Consider the following 19,976-nt stretch of genomic DNA (forward strand, 5'->3'; position numbering starts at 1 on the left):
CCTCTTTGCTGCTGTTTGCTTCGTGCATGGAGGGGATGGTCACACTCTATGCACCAGTGGAGTGGGAGAGGAGCATCACCTCTTTGCTGACATTTGCTTCGTGCAGCAGAGGGATGGTAGAAAGGATTCACTCTACAGTCTCCACAGTGATAGGTGTTGGGGGAGGGGTGCCACTTCTACCCACGTTAGTGTAGGATTAGAATAGTTGAAAGGGCTTCACCCTGAAGTTTGCTCAAAGTCCTGGTATAGAGAAGGAAGGGTTCTTTCTCCTTAATGCAAGACAGAAATGGCCAAACAGGTCTCCACCTACAGTCTCTGATATGGTTTGTCTGTGTCCACACCCAAATCTCATCTTGAATTGTAGCTCCCATAATCCCCACATGTCATGGGAGGGACCCATTGGGAGGTAATTGAATCATAAGGGCGGTTACCCTGTGCTGCTGTTCTCATGATAGAGAGTGAGCTCTCATGAGATCTGATGGTTTTATAAGGGGCTTTTCCCCTTTTTGCTTGGCACTTCTCCTTGATGCCACCATGTGAAGGACATGTGTGCTTCTCCTTTTGCCATGACTGTAAATTTCCTGAGGCCTCCTCAGCCATGCTAAGCTGTGAGTCAGTTAAACCTCTTTCCTTTATAAACTACCCAGTCTCAGGTATGTCTTTATTAGCAGCATGAGAACAGACTAATAGGGTCTCCCTGACCATATACCCCAAGTGGGGAGAAGAAAGGGTGCCTGATCATTAGGGTAGGGCAGGGATGGTTGACAGGGCTCTGCCCTCAGTCCCGGCAGCTGCAGTGTTGCATGGGGACAGAGGATGGTATTGCTTTCTTTTGATACCATCTGTTCATCTGGAGTAGAATGTGTTCTATCTCTCAGGGCTGCCCTTTATCGATACTTTTGCCTAGAGAAAGTAAGCTTTCCTTGGAGCCTTTGTTTATTGTGCCTGCTGGTATTTCTGAGTGTGGGCCTCTCTGGTACTCAGATGAAGATATATGGGAGGGAAATCATAACAAGGGACTCACCACCTGGTTGTTCCTCGTGTCTCAAAATCCCTGATGGCCAATTCGCCTTCTTTTCTCTGCCTCTCAGTCTTCTGATGGTTGCTTTACAGATTTCATCCAGAGTTGGGTTGTAAATAGTGGGAAATATAAGATGGAATGTGGTTACTCCAATAAAAATGAGAGGAATCTTTTATACTTACTTCCATTTTTTACCATTTCTGATGCTCTTCATTTCTTTGTGTAAACCAAGCTTGTCTAACCATGGCCCATGGGCCACATGAGGGCCAGGATGGCTTTGGATGTGGCCCAACACAAATTCATAAACTTTCCTAAAACATTATGAGATTTTTTTTTGCAATTTTTTGAAGCTCATTAGCTATCCTTAGGGTTAGCGTATTTTATGTGTGGCCCAAGACAATTCTATCTCCAATGTGGCCCAGGGAAGCCAAAAGATTGGACAACCCTGGTGTAGACCCGAATTTCTGTCTGCTCTCATATTCCACGTAATAAAGAGTAAGACTCCATTTTTTATGTTTGACCTTTGACAGCTTTCAAACCTCATTCCTTCTCTAATTACAGGGACCTGCATATTTCTTCCCTTGGTGTCAGCAGAAGTTTGAACCACACAAGTCCCACCCTTTGTGCTTGAACCTTTTCCTCAGTTGCACCACCTACTCACAATACAAGCCAAATCCATTAACTCTGCCTCACTCCCACCATTTATACTGACTTGCACCTGACCCTTTCTCTTCAGAAAGTCCCATGGCATGAGCAAGAAACATTTCCATATCTTCTTGGTGCATGTGGCCTTATCATTCTTGACATTTAAACTATTCCAGTGAGAGGGGGCCCATCCCATCCTCCTCAAGGTGATCATAAAACACTCCTTCTATCTGAAGAAATTTCTTTAAATGAATCGAGAATGAATTGTCTCAGCCTTTGTTTGTTTAAGAATGTTTTTATTTTACCTTAATTTTTTTTAAAAATACTTTTACTTAATACAGAATTCTGAGTTGAGATTTTTTTCCCTTTCTTTCAGCATTTTAAAAATGTCACTCCATTGTCTTTTGGCTTGCGTAGTTTCTGATCCCAGTGTCCTGTAATTCTTATCTTTACTGTTCTGCATGTAATATTCCCTTTTTCCTCTGCTATCTTCAAGCTCTTCTCTTCATCTTCCACTTTTGACGGTTTCACTATGATGTGTATAGTTAAGTGGGATGTTTGCTGGTGGCAGTGTTGGTGTCTTCTTTTTCCTTCCTTTTCTTTTTGGTACTTATTCTGCACAGGGTTCTCTGCGAGTCTTGGGTCTGCGGTTTAATGTCTGTCACTACTTTTGGAAAATCCTTGACTATTTTCTCTTCTGATATTTCTTCTTCTTCATTCCCTCTTCTCCTGTGACTCTGACAACATATACGTTAGCCCGTCTGATGATGTCCTCCAGCTCTTGAATACTCTGCTTTGCTTTTGCCATTGTTTTTTCTTTGTGTTTCTCTTTGGATAATTTTTATTGACCTATTTTCAAATGTGTTGATTTTTTCAAAGCTGTATTCATTCTACTCATGTGCCTGTCAAAAGAATTCTTTATCTGTGATGTCACATATTTAATTTCTAGCATTTCTGTTTTACTTTTTCTTGTAGTGTTCCTCTCGCTGGTGAAATTCTCTGTTGGTGTTTGTTGCCCCTTTTACATTAGATGCATTAACATATTTATTATAGTTATTTTAAAATCTCCGTCTAATGATTCCAACTATCTGGGTCATCAAATCTACTTCTGTTGATTGCTTTATCTCTAGATTGTTTTATCTTGCTTTTTAAAAAATTGTAATTTTTGATTGAATGCCAGATATTGTGTGTTGTCAGTACAGACTGAGGTAAATAATATTTACCTGTCCAAATTATTATGCCTATTATGTCTGACTTCTAGTGTGCAAGGTGAAGTCAATCTAGTTAGGAGCTGAGCTGGGTTTGGGTTTACTTGTTGCTATTGCTATCTTCAGTGCTGCTAAGCCTTCAAGTTTCTGTAAATATGAGATGTTTCTATAATATCTTGTACTAGATTGGGGACGGGGGTGTTGGGTGGTTTTCTTCTGTGTTCCTAATGCTCCCTTTACCCTTTAGCTATTCCCACAAGCCTTTGCCACAGAGGGACTCTATCTATACTCTCGCCTCTTCAGGGATAGACTCTCTTGTTACTCTGTGCTAGGCTTATGGTGAGATAGGGGTTTCTTTGTTGTCTTGCTGCAACCTCATTCTTACACAGATATAAACCTTAGGGTGGAGCTGTCTCAGCACTTCTGCTCTTCCTTCCTATGGCAATTAAATTCTGCCTTGTATCTGTGATGGTCTTGGACAGGAGATTCCTGCTGTCCCCTCCCTCAGTAGTAGCAGACTTCTGGTTGGTACTGGTATAGGACCCTGGGCCTGGAATAGCTTCTTAATTTTATCCCAGAACTGGGACGTTTTTGCATCTACCCTTCCCACAGTACCCAAGGATTTTCTCCTGTGTCCTTGGGGCTAGAGTTGTCCTACCCTCTTCCAGAGGCATTTAGGTTTTCTTCTAGTCTTTCTACAAGAGCAATGGATTTTGCCTGTGCCCTGTGTGTGGGGGGATGCAGTCCCCTCCCCTCAATGTCTTAAGGCATTTACTGCATAGAAAGGAAGGATCCAGCGGAAGCAGGTGGGGCTCTGTTCCTGTCCTCCAACAGCGGCTGATCTTGTCCTGCACACCCTGAAGGAGCAGCCCCTGTTTCCTGCCCACTCCTAATATGTCTCTTGAGAGCCCTCAGTGATTCTGTGAGTGAGTGTGACTCCCTGAATTTCCCAGTTATTCCAAACTTACATCCTAGGCCACGCTTGGACTTTAATGTTTTACTAACGTTTCATCTGATAGCTTCATACCTAATGGGGGCCACACGTTTTTCCTGTGCTCAGGCAAAGGTGAGAAACGCCACGTGTCTCGTGCCACCCTGGAGCCTGCTCCCTCTTTGGAATTCTGCTTATTTGGTTGCCTCGCAATCTTAGATCTTTGATAGACTCAAGAAAAATTATAACTTTGGTACACTGGCCAGATTTTTTTATTATTCTTTGCAGCTTTCTACATCCCACATGGAAGCAGAAATGAGATGTTTTAAAATGAGATGTTTCAAAATCACCATCTCACTCTAGTTTGTCTACAAAGCCATCTATCAAGAACATTATATGAACTTTTAAATACATTCTTTTGTATTTATAGAATGATTTTTAAAGCATTTCCAGCCATGTTTAAAAGCTGGGAATAGTCTTTTTTTGTAACCTAGTAACCAAAGTCATTAATGAAAGTCATAGTTAAACTTTTTTCCTTTGAAAAAAAATTGAATCAGCACATAAAGAGAAGGTTAACATTTTTCCCTATCTTCTGGAAACTCTTGCATTATTTTATTTTAAATTTATATAAGCTCTCTGTAACCAATTAGGACAGCATCTCCCATGGATTTTAATAGACCTTGTAATAGGTATTACTTTTCTTTTGTGGGAGATCTGTTTATCTGTGCTAGTTAGTTCTAGAGTATGCACATCATGATGGAACATTTGTGTCATTACTTAATGTTCTGATTTTTTATGGCGGTGTAACAAATTACCTCAAACTTAGTGGTGTAAAACAGTCACATGTTTTCACAGATACTGTGCATCAGACATTTGGACAGGCACAGCAGAATGGTTTGTCTCTGTTCTGTGATGCCTGGGCTGCAGCTGGGAGACTCAGAGGATGGGGGCTGGAATCACCCAAAGGCTCATTAGTCATCTGCCTGGGGATCCTCTCCGTGTGGTCTCCCCGCAGGGTCTGGTTTGGGCTCCCTTCCAGCATGCTGGCTGGCCATGTGGAAGCTGTGTTGCCTGTTCCAACCCAGCTCCAGAAGCCATGCTGCAGCACTTCTACCACAGCCCATTAATCGAGTGAGCTACAAAGATCCACCCGAAGCCAAGGGGAGTAGACGTGAACTCCTGCTCTGATTGGGGGCGGGAGGGCAGGAAGATTCAGAAAAAGCAGTGAAACTAGAAACCACACAGAGGCCATTTTTAGAAAATACCAGTTGCTATAATTAACCTCCAGAGTCTTTCAAGAGCTAGAGGAAGAGAAGGGGAAAAGAAGGTGAGAGGGGGCTGGCTACAGTCTTCCTTGGAGCCCCTTTCAGAATCCCTCAGAACTCACTAGTTCTTTTTTTCTATAATTAGGGTGGGATATTAATTTCCAGTTGTTCTTTTGTTTGCAATATTGCCAAGTGTTCCTGTCAAAAGAGTTCTATTTGTTGTTTGTGTGTTTGTGTTTTCGAGGATGTGTTAACCCTGTGTCCTTTTCAGGGTCACGCCACTTAGCTTTTATCCAGCAAGGCTTTGCATCTCCTGGGAAATGATCGGTCAGAGGAAGTCAGAAAAGCCTAGAATATAAATGCGTGGCACAAGTCTCAGTTTATCACTGAAATTTTTTCTGACCTGAGTAGAATAACTTAGGTAGATAATTTTAGAATCTGAATTGAGTTTAGAAGTCTCCTTATGCCAACTAAAGAATGCAGGCCATTGGATAGTCAGGATTTTTTTTTTCTATTTGTTTTAGGATGCCTCTCAAAATAACTATTTTGTCTATGTTAAAAGTTACCCAAAGTGGCTGGACGTGATGGCTCACACCTGTAATCTCAACACTTTGAGAGGCCGAGGCAGGCAGATCACCTGAGGTCAGGAGTTCGAGACCAGCCTGGCCAACATGGTGGAACCCCATCTCTACTAAAAATACAAAAATTAGCCACGCGTGATGGTGGGTGCCTGTAATCGCAGCTACTCGGGAGGCTGAGGCAGGAGAATTGCTTGAACCCGGGAGGTGGAGGTTGCAGTGAGCCGATATCACACCACTGCACTCCAGTCTGGGGGACAGAGTGAGTCTCCATCTCAAAAAAAATTTAAAAATGATAAAAAATAAGTTACCCAAAGTGGCCAACCATAACTTCAATTGTCCTTGATGAAATAACGTCATTCACATGAATTAGAATTATTACATGAAAATATGGAGTAGGCAGGTGTTTGGCCTGAGAGGGGCTCGCATTTGGACCAAGGCCATCCCACAAGGACAGCAGTGCTGGGTCAGAACCGTGTGCCCACAAGCCTATGTCCAGAACCTGGACCAGAGCCAGCTGTCATCCGTCGGGGCTGAGGACCCTCCTGCCATCTGTCTGCTTTCCATGTCTTGAGTGTTTTTCATTTGTGAGAGGACATCTTTTGGGGGAGGGTGGACCTGGAGGCTGGCTCCAAGAGAGACTCACTGGACTTAGATCTGCCCTCTCCCCACAGACATCTTCCTGCAGACAGACAGCGCTTGCTTCACTGACAGGCTTGATAAAATATTTGGAACCCAGACTCACACTTACCTCCTATAGACGGTGACTCAAGGGGTGTCAGATGTGTCCATGTTTACCAAGTCAGGGCCCCAGGCTGCAGGATTGGAGATCTTGGCTAAATCATGCTAAAACCCCCACTTGTTGAAGCTCACCAACCGGCGACCACCGGCACATCCTTCACCAAAAAAGGTCAATGTCTTTAGCTAGCGGCTGGGGAGATACTGCACCTGTGTGTGTCTAAAGCCTTGGTGCCTCTGACTTTACTGGTTGCTGTAATTTCCCACTGACTGCCCAGAGCTGTTGGCTGTGGGTACACAAGCAGGTGCCCTGGAGAGCCCCACTGCTCTGGCAGCAGAAGACGGGCGTGGCCACAGCAAGTTCTTTGCCTGCCGGCCTAGCACACTGGGTTCAGAGGTGCAGCACCAGCCCCTCCTCTGAGCTCCCTCGGCTCCAGGGGTCACAGCTGCTTCCTGTAGGCACCAATATCAGGGTCACCACAGCAGCACATTTGCTCCTTTTCCTCTCAGTCCCCCGACTACTCATCTTCACTTCCTTTTGCTTGATACGCCTGGGACTGGAGGTCCTGGCTGAATCGAGCTGGAACTTTTGAAGCCCACCAACCCATAGACCCCTGGAACATCCATCACCAAAAGAGGCCTCTTGTGGTTTCTGGTTTTGTTTTGTTTTGTTTTGTTGGATGGGACCAGACACACCACTCGTTTGGAAGCCGTGTGTGTCCTTTCTGCCTGTTTCTCCTCCTCCTTTCAGGCTGGAGTAGGGATGTGTTTGTCACAGAAAGGCAGACACGAAAGATGTGCTGACCCCCGGATACAGGGAGCTTCCACCCCAGCTCTGCCTTCTTTCCCACCGGAGAGAAAAACAATTCGTTCTTGTTTAAGCCACAGTTGGCTACTAGCAGCCAAACGCCACTCCTAGCTGGCCTGGCCCTTTGGGGTCAGCTGCCGTGTGTCGTGGATGGGGGACGGCTAATGTTGGCCTCTGTAGGAAAGGAAATTCTTGGAGGAAAAATAAGTCAGCTAATGTTTGATGTGATCATGAAAACATTTTGTAAGTAGATAATGAAATCAGACACTGAAAAATCTTTTCTGATCAGTAACCCTGATGAGAGACGTAGCAGGTTACGGTGCTGGCTGGCAGGGCAGCGTAACTCCAGCCCTCTCTCTCCTGCACCAGGAGCAAGGACACCGGGGTGGGGGATGGAAGGAGGTGGGGAGAGGCGGCTCACAAGGAGGCAGGTGGCAAAGCGGTGGGGGGCTAAGGCCCCAGAGCTCTCAGATACATCAGTGTGGTCTGTAGCCAACCAAGGCCTCAGTTTCTTCATCTGTAAAATGGAGGGATTATCAATAGCTACCTCATGGGATTGCAAATGACACAATCCGTGTAAAAACAATTCGAGATCTCCTCATGTGATATTTATAATCCACTCTAATTTACAAACACAAGAAGTTTGCCACGCTTTGTGCTTTTACTGTTATTAGCAGCAATGGCCTGTCTTTATTTTCAAGCTTACCAGGCCCTCCAGGGTGACAGTCACCAAGAGCCAGGGTTTCGGCTCAGCTTTGCAGCTCCTGGCTCTTGGTTTAGTCTAGATCCCTAAAGGAGCATCAGCAGCCAGGGAGAACTGAATCAGCTCTTCAGGTCCTGGAGGCAACCGCAGAAACAGAACAGTGCAAATGCCAGCATTTCTGCAGGTAAGCGTGGCCCGCCAGCTGCAAACACCCCTGATACGCAGCCGTCTGTTTAAAATCTGGTTTCCCAGTGCAGCCAGTGGAGCGCAGAGGGCTGCCTGGCGGGTAAGGACTCCAGGCACACAGCAACAAGTGTCTGCCACCTCAGATCCCGCGTGGAATATGATGGGGTCCAAGCCAGCCAGTAACTGCAAGAGGGCTGCAGTGTGTAAATTCGGCCAGAGCTTGCAGATATAATAACACCGGCCCCACGACGTAGACCTGTGGCTGCCCAGGGTTAAGAGACGGGTGCAAACTCCTGCTTCCCTGGATCTGGCTCCAGCCCTCTCTCCTTCCTTCTGCAAACTTTTAACTAGATGGATTACGACTCGATCGATTACGTGTCAGCCGAGCCGGAGCAGTTCAATTGATTAGGACGATGCTCACCTCGGCCATTTTGCTGTAATTGATCCCCATGTGCCGCTGTGAATCGCTTCACTCACGTGGTTACGACTGACCATTATGAGTAGATGCAAGGCTGCAAGACGCGGTGACCTAGAGCCATTTTCTGTGGGGCCAAGTGGGCACCCTGCTGGAGTCATCCTGATAGCAGCCCCAGGGAATGACCATCTTCCACAGCGAGGACCCAGAGTCTGAAGGAAAGTTAAGTTGTCCTTTGAACACTTTAGTTCAGGATAAAAATGTTTCCAACAAAACGCTCATTTGTAAGCTTGCGTGATTATAGGGGTATCTCATGATATCTAGAAAAGTTAGATTTCATTGTTTCCTGCCAGGGCTGAATTAATGTCAGTCAGTGAACTCACTCCTTCCTCAAGGTCTCCTTTATGATGTATAATCAGAGGGTGATGGGCTCACAGCAGCCAGAGCCATTCATCCTGCAATTCAGATTTGTCTGTTTCTACAAACCATGTGTCTTCTCAGATACAGGATAAAGGACTATGCCTTATCCTGTGTCATCAGCATCACACACTCACACACACTCACACGTGCGTACACACACTCACACATCACGCCTCCCCTGGGTGGTAAGCTACATTTTAGTTTACCCAATAGTGATCAATCAGATCGCAGTGTACATGTTGTATATGGGGTTTCCAAGTCTCTGTTTGCTTTTTGGTCGATGGCAGTGGTGAAAGTTTATGAAGCAAGAAAGGAGCGCGGGGGAGGTGAGGAGAGAGGTGGGGTGGAAAGCCTTCAAATGAGGCCAGTTCCTTAGGAAAGGAGGCTCTGTCGTTTTTCCCTGAGTGGCCTAAACCCAATGTTTACTAGTAGCATCTGTGCAATGAGTTCAATATCACACTATTATATTGGATCTTGATAGTCTGATATTTTATGGGACTTCTCCTAGATCTGCTTTGCTGACCGCGGTGGTCCCAGCCCAGATTCCAAGCTGAACAAGTCAGGCTGCTTGCTCTGTGAGCAGTGGAGTCCCTCGTGAGCTTGGGCAGGTTTCCGGAGTCCGCACCCTCTGGCCTCCTGCCCTGCTAAGAGGCACGTACTCTGTGGATGGGACCCTGAACCAGTTGTCTGTGTCGGGGGGAATTTGCTTCCAGGAAACTCCCCTCTCCTCCCAACTCTGTCCATTCATTCCTGCGGAGTCTGCACGTGGCCTGCGCTTCCTCTGGGTTCCCACCCCTGAGGGCACAGAAGGCTGTGACCACGCCCCTTTTGGAGCCTTCCCCGGTTCAGGGAGTGGCTTTGCCTGCTTGCACGGCTCTGCCTGGAAGGAGGCACCTGGGACCGAATGGGCTTGGGCGTCACTCATGCATTCTACCGACATGGACATGGGCCCCTGGGAGGGTCTGAGCTGGGGTGGAGGGAAGCCCGGACACAGGTCTGGCAGAAGAGCTCCCCCACCCCAGACAGGATCTCAAGGGTGGGGCCAGGAGTGCAGGTGGGGGCGCTGGCTGGCTGGGAAGGGGATTTCACATAGGACCAGACAGAGGGAACACTACGTCCACAGTGTATGCAGTACTCAGGGCACGGGACATCCCGTGACTACGTACAGTGTATGCAGTACTTAGAGGGCAAGGCATCCCCAGTGACACTGGGACCGTTCCCGCAGTCCCCAGTGCACTGATATTTCTGGGACTCGTCAGGGCTTCCCATAAGAGCCCAGGATTAAGAGCTGGCAGGGCTCTAGCCAAGGACTAAACACCCCATTCCCTTCCCAGACTTTGATGCAGTGTTTAGGGTTTTGCCTCATGATGGGCCATGCTGAGGACACCAGTCAAGATGACCTGAACTCAGACCCCTTCCACAGTGTCTCCTTTGTCCTACTGAGCAACTCTGCTGTTCTCCTGCAGCCCCTCCAGGCCAGCCTCCCTCTTCCACTCAGGTCGAGGTCCAGTCAGTGCACCCAACTCCAGGGCCAGGCTCCTCGAGGCTCTCCTCCCTGCCTCTGATCTGGGCTGAGGTGGAGCAGATGTGAGGAGAGGTGGGGGGGAAGCCCCCTTCTGCACTCCCCATGGTAGGAGCAAGGTTGACGTCCCCAAAGCTCCTGCAGAAGGACTCCTCCCTCGCCATCTCCCTGATCAAACTCACCCTTCCAGAAGGGCTCAAAGTGGCTTCGGGACCTCTTAGCAAGTCTGCCTGGTGGGACAGCCTCTGTTAAGGCCCTCATAGACTATCTGCTCTGGTGCACGGAGCGGCATCTTTAGGATGTGAGATACTCAGCTCTTATTGCCCTCAGTATGGGGGCCACAGCTGGGACCACACGCCCCATCACAGCCTGCTACACGCACGTAAGCATTTTCCCGAGTCCGACTGCGGAACTGTAATGAATCTCAGCTGCCACTCACAGCTGCTCACCCGCATTCTCTGCCGCTTTTAGTGGCTTTGTAGGTTTCCATTGCAGAGCTCGAAATATTTAAGCAGCCCTGGTCTTGGGTATGGAATTTTGCGGTCACAACAGGCTGGGAGGAGATCTTTTGCCGATTCCCTTGTGCACAGGTGTGAAGAGATGTGTAGGAGAGTCCTGAGGGTGCTTTCTTATCTTACCTGCATCCGTGGAAGAGTGCGTCCTGCTGCCTGGGTGTCGGGACCCTGTAAGGACCGTGGGCAGCCCTGTGCCAGGGCTGGGACTGTGGATGGTCACTTGCAGCCCAGAGCCACGAGGTGTTTCCCAGGCATGGTGGCACCTCCCTGTAGCTGTCCCTGGCTCCTTCCAGCTCTCCCCAGTGGCCCATAGGCTTAGAAACCAGTAGAGTGTGTCCCGAGCAGGGGGCCAGCCTTAAAAAATGCCAGCCCATCTCCTCCATCCACGATGACGTCACCCAAACGGGCTTGTGTGTAGGTGACCTTTGGTGGCCTGATCCTCCTGCCCTCCGCCTGGTTCCCTGGGCTCTGGTGGAACACAACTGCCCTTCCTAATTTGGTCTTAATCAGGCTGAGCTAAGCCAGTCTGTATTTGAGGAGTTGGAAGCAGATGATTCGGGCACAAATTTGAAGGCTGATAAACGGCAGCAGTCGCCCGTGCAGTCAGAGCGGCCAGGAGTCCTGCTCCTGGGGAAGGAGGAAGGGCGCAAGGGCAGTGAGCATGTCGCCTTGCCCTCGGGCTGTGCTGTTTCTGCTCAGCCCCCTCTTGCAGCCTCGTTTCGAGTGTGGGAATGGCCTCCTGACTCCCAGTCCCAAACAACTGCTGAGCACAGAAGGCAGAGCGGGGCCCTGAGAGTCAGAGCGAAATGCTGCCGCCGGACTGGGGGGCCCACCGGGTGACTCCCCAGAGATGCCAGCAGGTGCAGAGGCTGGAACAACAGGAGAGGCATGTGGGACCAGGAGGCCGGGCTGCGGGAAGCAAGGCATCCCCAGGGACACTCAGACCCTTCCTGCAGTCCCCAGCGCACTGATATTTCTGGGGCTCGTCAGGGCTTCCCATAAGAGCCCAGGATTAAGTTTGTTCTCTTCCCTCCCCCCAACACCCAGTGCTGCAGGAAAGTCCCTCCCGTGAGACACTGGGGGATTGGGTGACAATGTGCACGGCTGCCTCCTCACTGTCACATGCTCTGTTGGCTTGTCTCCAAGCTGTGCTGCTCATGTTCCAAAGGCTCCCTGGAGGCTTTAGTGAAAAGCCCTCTCCCCGGTGACCTGGAATGTCTTGCTAGATGGAGCTGGCCAAGCCTGACGTCTTTTCCTGGCCGATGCCTCAGTCCTTATGCAAGTAGGTGGAGCCACCATTACACAGGAGGCACCTTCATGTGAGTTAGGAACAGGGGATGCCAGGGCTGGGTGTCTGCACCAGTGACTGCTGGTCCAAGGAGCAGACCCGTCTGCAGACCTGCCCAGGCAAATCTGCTCCCCAACTGGGGTGGGCCGGGGAGAGGGGAGGGCTGCACAGACCCCTGCGCCCAACATGCAGCTCTTTTGGACACTCGGTGGGGAGGAAGTGGGCTGGCATTTCTTTAAGGCCGCTGCCTGCTTTGGACACACTCTCATGGTTTCTCAGCCCGATGGCCACTAGAGAAAGGTAGAGGGACCAGAGACTGCTGGAGTAAGAGTGCGTGCACAAGGGACAGCCCCAGAGAGGTGTTGCCGTGCCTGGGAAATGTACCTCATGGGGCTTAGGGGGACCATCCACAGTCCCAGCAGCCCCAGCCCCTGCACAGGGGTCACCCGTGGTTTTTGTGGGGTCCCAACACCCAGGCACCAGCACACGCTCTTCCATGGAGAGGGATGCCTGCATGGAGGCTGCAGCACTTCTACCAGACCCTGCCACCAGCAGCCAGGCTTGGGAAATGGGGTGGGGGTGGCGGTAGCCTGGCCTGGTCACCAACATTAGCAGTCACCTGCCCAAGGCCATGTGGTGAGTGAGCAGTGAGGGGAGGCCAGAAAGCAAGCTGGGGCCTCACCCGGCCCTGGGTGCCCTCCCAGCCAACATCCAGAGGTGCCCGGCCAGAGGGCCTCACTCACCAGGGCCAGGGCCTCAGCCAAGCCCCAGGTCCCCTCCCCAGCACCCATGGAGGTCATCTTCGGAATTTCAAACATTTGTCAATGAAGTGCTCCCAATGGAGGCCTCACCAAGCCTCAGTTTGGAAGATCTGAGCAGGCGCTGCTTCCAATTGTGCTTGGCTGTCTGGAGAGTCTCAGAAAGCTCCTGCCCTGGGGAGCAGGGGTCAGGTAATAGAGCAGTCACCCAGAGAGGAGGCTGGGGCATTGGAGGACAGAGGAGGGACCAGCCCCGAGCTTGGGGCTAGGAGAGGGGGAGCTGCGTGGGGTTCACAGCCTTTGCAGGCCCCATCAAGGGCCCTGGTGTTGCCTTAGGAGCTGGGCAGCCACAGCCAGTGGGATGAGAGTTAAGTTCTGCAAAGAGCAGCCTGGCTGCACTAATTGGAGAGTGAGAGTGGGTATGACCCAGGGTGGTGGTGATGCCGACAGGTGGCTGCACGGGGAGCAGGGGTGTCCGGGAGCACCCAGGCTTCTGGATGCACGTGGGGAGCAGGATGCTGGAGGGGATTGTGGGCCCAGGGCGGATGTGGAGCCGTGCTGAATCTCTGGGTCTAGAGCCCAGGAGCCGTTGGGCTGGACGTACAAACGGAGAGTCCTCAGCACCTCAAGCACACTAAAGTGACAGCAACGTGAGAAGACAGCAGGGCCCACAGTGGCCTGCGCTGCCACCAGGGGCATGAAAACCTGAGACATTCACCCCCTTGGCCTGGCGCCTGCAGCGGGCCACCTGCCTTGCGTGTCACAGAGGCACTCGGCCTTGAGGGTAGAATGTTCTGGGAAGGCACTGCCTGGTGTTTGGTTAAATGACAGGTCAGGCTGAGCCTTGTGCATTTATGGGAGTTGATACATGTGTGTCTAAATACATATGTATATATACACACATTTATACACATGTGCACACACACGTACACACACGTATATGCATAATATATAGTCATTTGCACATGTATACACATACACCTATCTACAGTACGGGTGTATGTATACATATCAATATTTATTTGTAATTTCTGTCCTCTCTCCCTCCTGAATAACCTAGCAAGTTAGACCTTAGCTTTATGCTTTATTCATCTTTCATCTACTTTTTTTTTTTTTTTGAGATGGAGTCTTGCTCTTTCGCCAGGCTGGAGCGCAGTGGTGCAATCTCTGCTCACTGCAACCTCTGCTGCCCAGGTTCAAGCGATTCCCCTGCCTCAGCCTCCGGAGTACAGGTGCTCACCACCACGCCCGGCTAATTTTTTGTATTTTAGTAGAGACAGGGTTTCACCATGTTGGCCAGGATGGTCTCGATCTCCTGACCTTGTGATCCACCCACCTCAGCCTCCCAAAGCGCTGGGATTACAGGCGTGAGCCACCACGCCTGGCCCTTTCATCTACCTTTCACTAGTGAGACCATGAAAGGGGGCATGTGGAAGCCAAGCCACTAACAGGCCCATGAATTCATGACTGAGTGACACTTTGTTTAAGCACAGGGAGATGCAGCTAGGGGTGGCCAGGGCAGACTGCATACTGGGCTCCTCGGACACTGAGCCACCGCTTTCTTGAACTAGGTCAGACATCAGACGCTGTTTTAAGGAGAAAGGATGACCCGAAGGAGGGCCTTTGGCTGAGGCCTTGGAAACAGTGGGGAGGAGGCGCAGGTGATAAAATGAGCTAGTGGGGGAGGGTGGGGCAGACCTTGGGCAGGGCACTGGTGAAGGGCAGTCGGAGAAACGAGAGTCTCTTCTAAGAAAGTCCACTCTGAGCAACTGCTTTTGAGCAGAATCTCTCTCGGAATGCAGCGTGGAGCTCGTAAAGCCTTCACTAGTTAGACCTGGGACGTTGGCCCGAGCATGACAGCAGGAATAGAGAGGGGTGTGCAGAGGGTGACACGGGAAGGGGAGGACCGCACCTGGGAGGAGGGGACCGTCACTGGCCCCACAGTCTACAGGCTGCATCCCAGGCCAGGGCGGTCCACTCACCTCAGGTCTTTCCGACGCTGTCCTTGGGTACTTTGAGGCTGTCTGCATCACCCCCATACTCACATGTCCTGGACTTGCTGTTTCTGGGGTCTTCCCTTAGCATCTTGCTCGTGGGAGATGTTGGTCCTGTCTGCACACTGAACCTTGAAGACATCCGTCATGCCGACCCCCGACCCCAAGGGGTCCCCTCTGTTGAGATTTGCTCCGAAGCGGGGGGTAGCTCTCGTCCCTCATTAGCACAGGCTCTGGGCAGGCAGGCGCTGGGACCTTGGCCCCACCAGCCCAGCCCCCTTGGCGGAGAGCTCATGGGGCTCCCTGCCAGCCACCCAGCACTCAGCATTGCCCTAGTAGGGGGGAGGGCTTGCGAAGGGTTTTATCTCTGGGAAGGGACTGTCTCCTCTGGGTTTTATTATAGAGGCTGGTTGGTCCCTGGGAAAGTGGAAAAGGAAGATCAGATGACTGCCTGCATTTTGTTCTCTCTTGGCGAAGGCTGAGCTATCTGATGGCAGGTCCTGGGATCAGGGTCCGGGGCCAGTTCCCAGGGATAGGCTTTCCCAGCAGGACCGCAGCACCTGCTGATGCCCCTGCAGCTGCCAGACCCTGGGAGGTGGCATCGCTGTGCCTGCCATCAAGGTGGACCTGAGGCAGGACTTCATCCTGGAGATGGAAGAAGCCTCAGCATCATCAGTCCTCAGAGTCGCATCAGGCCCACCCTCACCGCACAGGTGGGGCCTCAGGCCTGGGAGTGTGACCGACTGGCCCACAGTCTTTCCACCAGCCGGGAGTAAGGTCAGGACTAGACTTCTGACGCTCTGACCACCATACCCACAGCCATTCCCTCACTCTCCTTCAATGACCTCAACTAGGGGCAAAACAGCAGCTGCCATGTCCACAGGGACTCTCAGATGCATGGCAAATGGCAGGTCTGACCATGCTGGAAAGGGTCCAGGGGAAGGCTGCTGCCTCCAAGCTCAGGCCAGGACATGAAGGGGCATCAACATCTGGGCAGAAATGGGAGCAATGGGAGGTGCTGAGTGAAGCCTGCAACAGAGAAACTCTTGCCTGCACCCTCTCCTCTGTCCCCCTCCACCACCCCGTCCCAATGCCACAGGCTGAACCGAAGACCTGTCTTGATACCAGAGGGGGCCAGCAATTGCCTAGAGAATGCAGAGCTCCCCCTGGTTTGTTGCTGGGGGCTGTTAATCCCAGTGCCGTGCTGGAGCTGGCTTGTAACATTCAACAGAACCAAGCATTAAATGTTCTGGGATTCTGTGAGCCAGTTGTAAATAGAGGCATTATTCACAATTAATCATATGAACTTATAATCAAATATGTCAACAAACATCTCTTCCTAATGAGTTTTACTACTTTTGCTATTTTCTATGCTTTGAGGGTTACTTGCATCTATTATGTCAATACAGTGGGAACAGTATATAAAGATGGCTACTGGGCATCTCTTCCCAAGCCCACAGTCTGTGACGCCACATTGAAAGCTTGGGATTGGCCATGATAGGAGTATTTACACCATGGAAATTGGCAAACACTGCAAATCAGAGCTTGTGTTATTGTTTTGTTGATTTTCTAGACTAAGAAAGTAATAAAAAATTGTTAATAATACAGATTCAACTTACAAGTGGGTCGTGTCTGGGGCCATTTGTAGCAGTCTGGGTCTAATCGGGAGACAGAAATCACATAGCAGGTTAAACAGGGGAAATTTAAGTTAAAATTATTAATTGTTATAAAAGAGTAAGATAGGCCGGGTGCAGTGGCTCATGCCTGTAATCCTAGCACTTTGGGAGGCCGAGGTGGGCGAATCATGAGGTCAGGAGTTCGAGACCAGGCTGACCAACACAGTGAAACCCCGTCTGTACTAAAAATACAAAAAGTAGCCGGGCGTGGTGGCAGGTGCCTGTAATCCCAGCTACTCAGGAGGCTGAGGCAGGAGAATCTCCTGAACCCAGGAGCAGAGGTTGCAGTGAGCCGAGATCACACCCCTGCGCTCCAGCCTGGGCAACAGAGCAAGACTCCATCTCAAAAAAAAAGAGTAAGGTAAAAAGAAGCTCTATGCAGTATCCTAGGGCTGAGGGAGCTACCAAAGTAAAAATGAAGTTGTTAGGGTTTCAGACTTAGCTGGAGAGGGCACACAATAGGCCACCCTCTGGAGGGCAGGCAGGAAGCAGGTGATTAGTAACCAAAGGCATGGACTGCAGTGGGGAACTGAGTGCCCCCAGGGCAGAAGGCCTTCCGGGTGCTGAGGTTGCGTGGGGGGTGGGGAGGCTGCAGAGGAAGTGGCAGGTGCATGGTGAGGTAGGAGCCTGGCTGCTGTGTAGACAGTCATCGCCAGGCATGGCCACAGAGTCACTGTGTTCTGGCCCTGAGGCTCCGGCAGACTCCACGGGATAGAGTCTCCACATGGCTGACCCTTCCTGGAAATTGCAGGAAAGTCCTTCCCGCACCGTCTACTGAGAAAGCTTCACATCATGTTCACTTTAAAGGCAAAATGGTTAAAAGGTTCCAATCTTTGTCCTAAAGCACATATTGAAAGGTGCATTCAGAGCTGAGATGCAATAAATTAAAAACTGCCTATGTGAGTTTCCTGTGGCTTCTGTAACAAATTACCAAAAACCTGGTGCTTACAACAAGGCACATTTGTTCTCTCACAGTTTTGGAGGTCAGAAGTCCCAAGTCAGTTTCAGCAGGATGGAGTCAGGGTGCCATGAGGGCCGCTCCCTCCAGGGGCTCCAGGGGGTCTGTTTCCTTGCCTTTTCCAGCTTCTAGAGCTGCATTCCTTGGCTCATGGCTCCTTCCTCTGCCTTCAAAGCAGTGGCTTAGCATCTTCAAAACTCTCTCCACGTTGTCTTCTTATGGCCTACTCTTCTACGTCAGATTTCCCTCTACCCTCTCTTATCAGGACATTTGTGACTGCATTTGGGACCCATCCTCGTAATCCAGGATAACATCTCCTTCTCAAGATCCTCAACGCAATCACATCTGCAGAGTCCCTTTTGCCACATAAGATACATTCACAGGCTTCATACATTCAGATCTGGATATATTATTTGAGGGCCATTATTTAACCTACTACACTGATGCACCCCTATATTGTGACAAGCAAAACAATTGAGGATTTATTCTTCCAGTACTTAAAAACTGTGGCCTGATTGATTCAACAAGGAAGTCACTTGTGACATTGATGAATAAGTGAACTTCTGATATTCGCCTTCATTGTCTCACTTTTGTCTTACTTGTTAACATAAATGAAAATATCAGCCTCATGAAAATGAAATGAAATGAAAATAGCCAACCCTCATGTGTAAAGCACACTTAGTCATCACATGCAATCAGACATAGGCTGCAGATACAAGAGTTTGGAAAAACTCAGCAAAGGCATTCTGTGAGGATCAATCAACTGTATGCAGCTTATAGTGAAGGATATTGTATGTTTTATTATGTTTTGTTATACATTCTTTATATCAGTAACATTTATAATAAATTATCTCTTCATTTATATGTGTATGTACACCACACACACACACACACACACAATCTTTTCCTCCAGAGGGCCAGCTGTTGAGCATTTATCAGCCCACCACTGCTTAATACTTATTTTCAGGAGGGAGGTAGAGGGTGCCTGAGGCCCCTGAAATGGTAAAGTGCTCTTTGCACCTGAGGGTGGACCTTGCAGTCCCGAGCTCTGTGATGAGTCTGTCACCCACCGTGGTCAGCTACCTCCATCCACAGACAGTTAAATGGATCTGGTCAACCACCTCCGAGGATGCCTGTGTTTCAGCAGAAGATGAGGCTGTGAGTTTTCTGCGTTTCTTCCCAATACAATCCATCGATGGGGGGTTGTTGTTCTCTCTGTCTTCACTGTCTGTGGCTGGCCTATGCCAGGTTACTATCACCCCCATGTTCCCACCTAACACAAATCTGCAGCTTCCTGCCAGACTTCCCGGACCTCTCGTCTGGCCTGCCTTTCCTTTCTCTTTTTTTTTTGAGACGGAGTCTCACTCTGTTGCCCACGCTAGAACACAGTGGCACCATCTCAGCTCACTGCAACCTCTGCCTCACAGGTTCAAGCAATTCTCACGCCTCAGCTTCCTGAGTAGCTGGGATTACAGGTCTATACCACCACGCCCGGCTGATTTTTTTATTTTATTTTTTTAGTAGAGATGGGGTCTTACTATGTTGGCCAGGCTGGTCTCGAACTCCTGATCTCAGGTGATCTGCCCACCTCAGCCTCCCAAAGTGCTGGGATTACAGGCGTGAGCCACCACACTCAGCTGCCTTTCCTTTCTTGAATGAACAGTTGATGAGATCAATGGGACTTAACCTGGGGTTGGGTGGGCCTTGGGCTGCCATTTCCGATGGTGCCCTTTCTGTTTTTAAAAGTACCTAGACTCAACTGGATGCAGAGCTCATTCAAAAGGCCTTCAGGACAAGGGGGAAAGATTTTGTAAGGAATGGAAGGAGCATCATCAGTGGAAAGCCTGCCTCCACTTCCCATCCCTGTGATCATGACAGACATCACTAGCTGATCACTGACTGAGGCATTCTTTCCCACAGAGTGTGAACTTGGCCTTTACGTCCTTCTTGGTAGAGCACTCCAAGCAGCCAGTCCCACTGGAACGTAAGATGAAGCTTTTGTTCCCATGGCTGGATACACTTTGGATCTTGGAATGCAAAAATTACTTCAGCTGGATCTGGTTCGTGGGGTACTTGGCCAGGGCTCTGCCTCCTGCCATGGTCCTACAAGATACGGGAGGAGGTGGACATCTTTGCGTAGCCCTCCTCCAGAGGCAAATGGATTCCCTCCATAACCCAGAGAAGGCCGCTTGGGAATGAGGCTGAGAAGCCAGACTTTTTGGCACACAAAGAAAAAGGGAGTTTTCAAAGTTGCTGCAAATCATACAGGAAGAGAAAACAGGACATTAGTAGACACTGATTCTTCCCCTCTGCTGAACTCTGAGTCCAGTTTAAATCTCTAATAACA

Source organism: Symphalangus syndactylus, chromosome 5 (assembly GCF_028878055.3).
Source record: "Symphalangus syndactylus isolate Jambi chromosome 5, NHGRI_mSymSyn1-v2.1_pri, whole genome shotgun sequence".
In the NCBI taxonomy this organism is placed as follows: Eukaryota; Metazoa; Chordata; class Mammalia; order Primates; family Hylobatidae; genus Symphalangus; species Symphalangus syndactylus.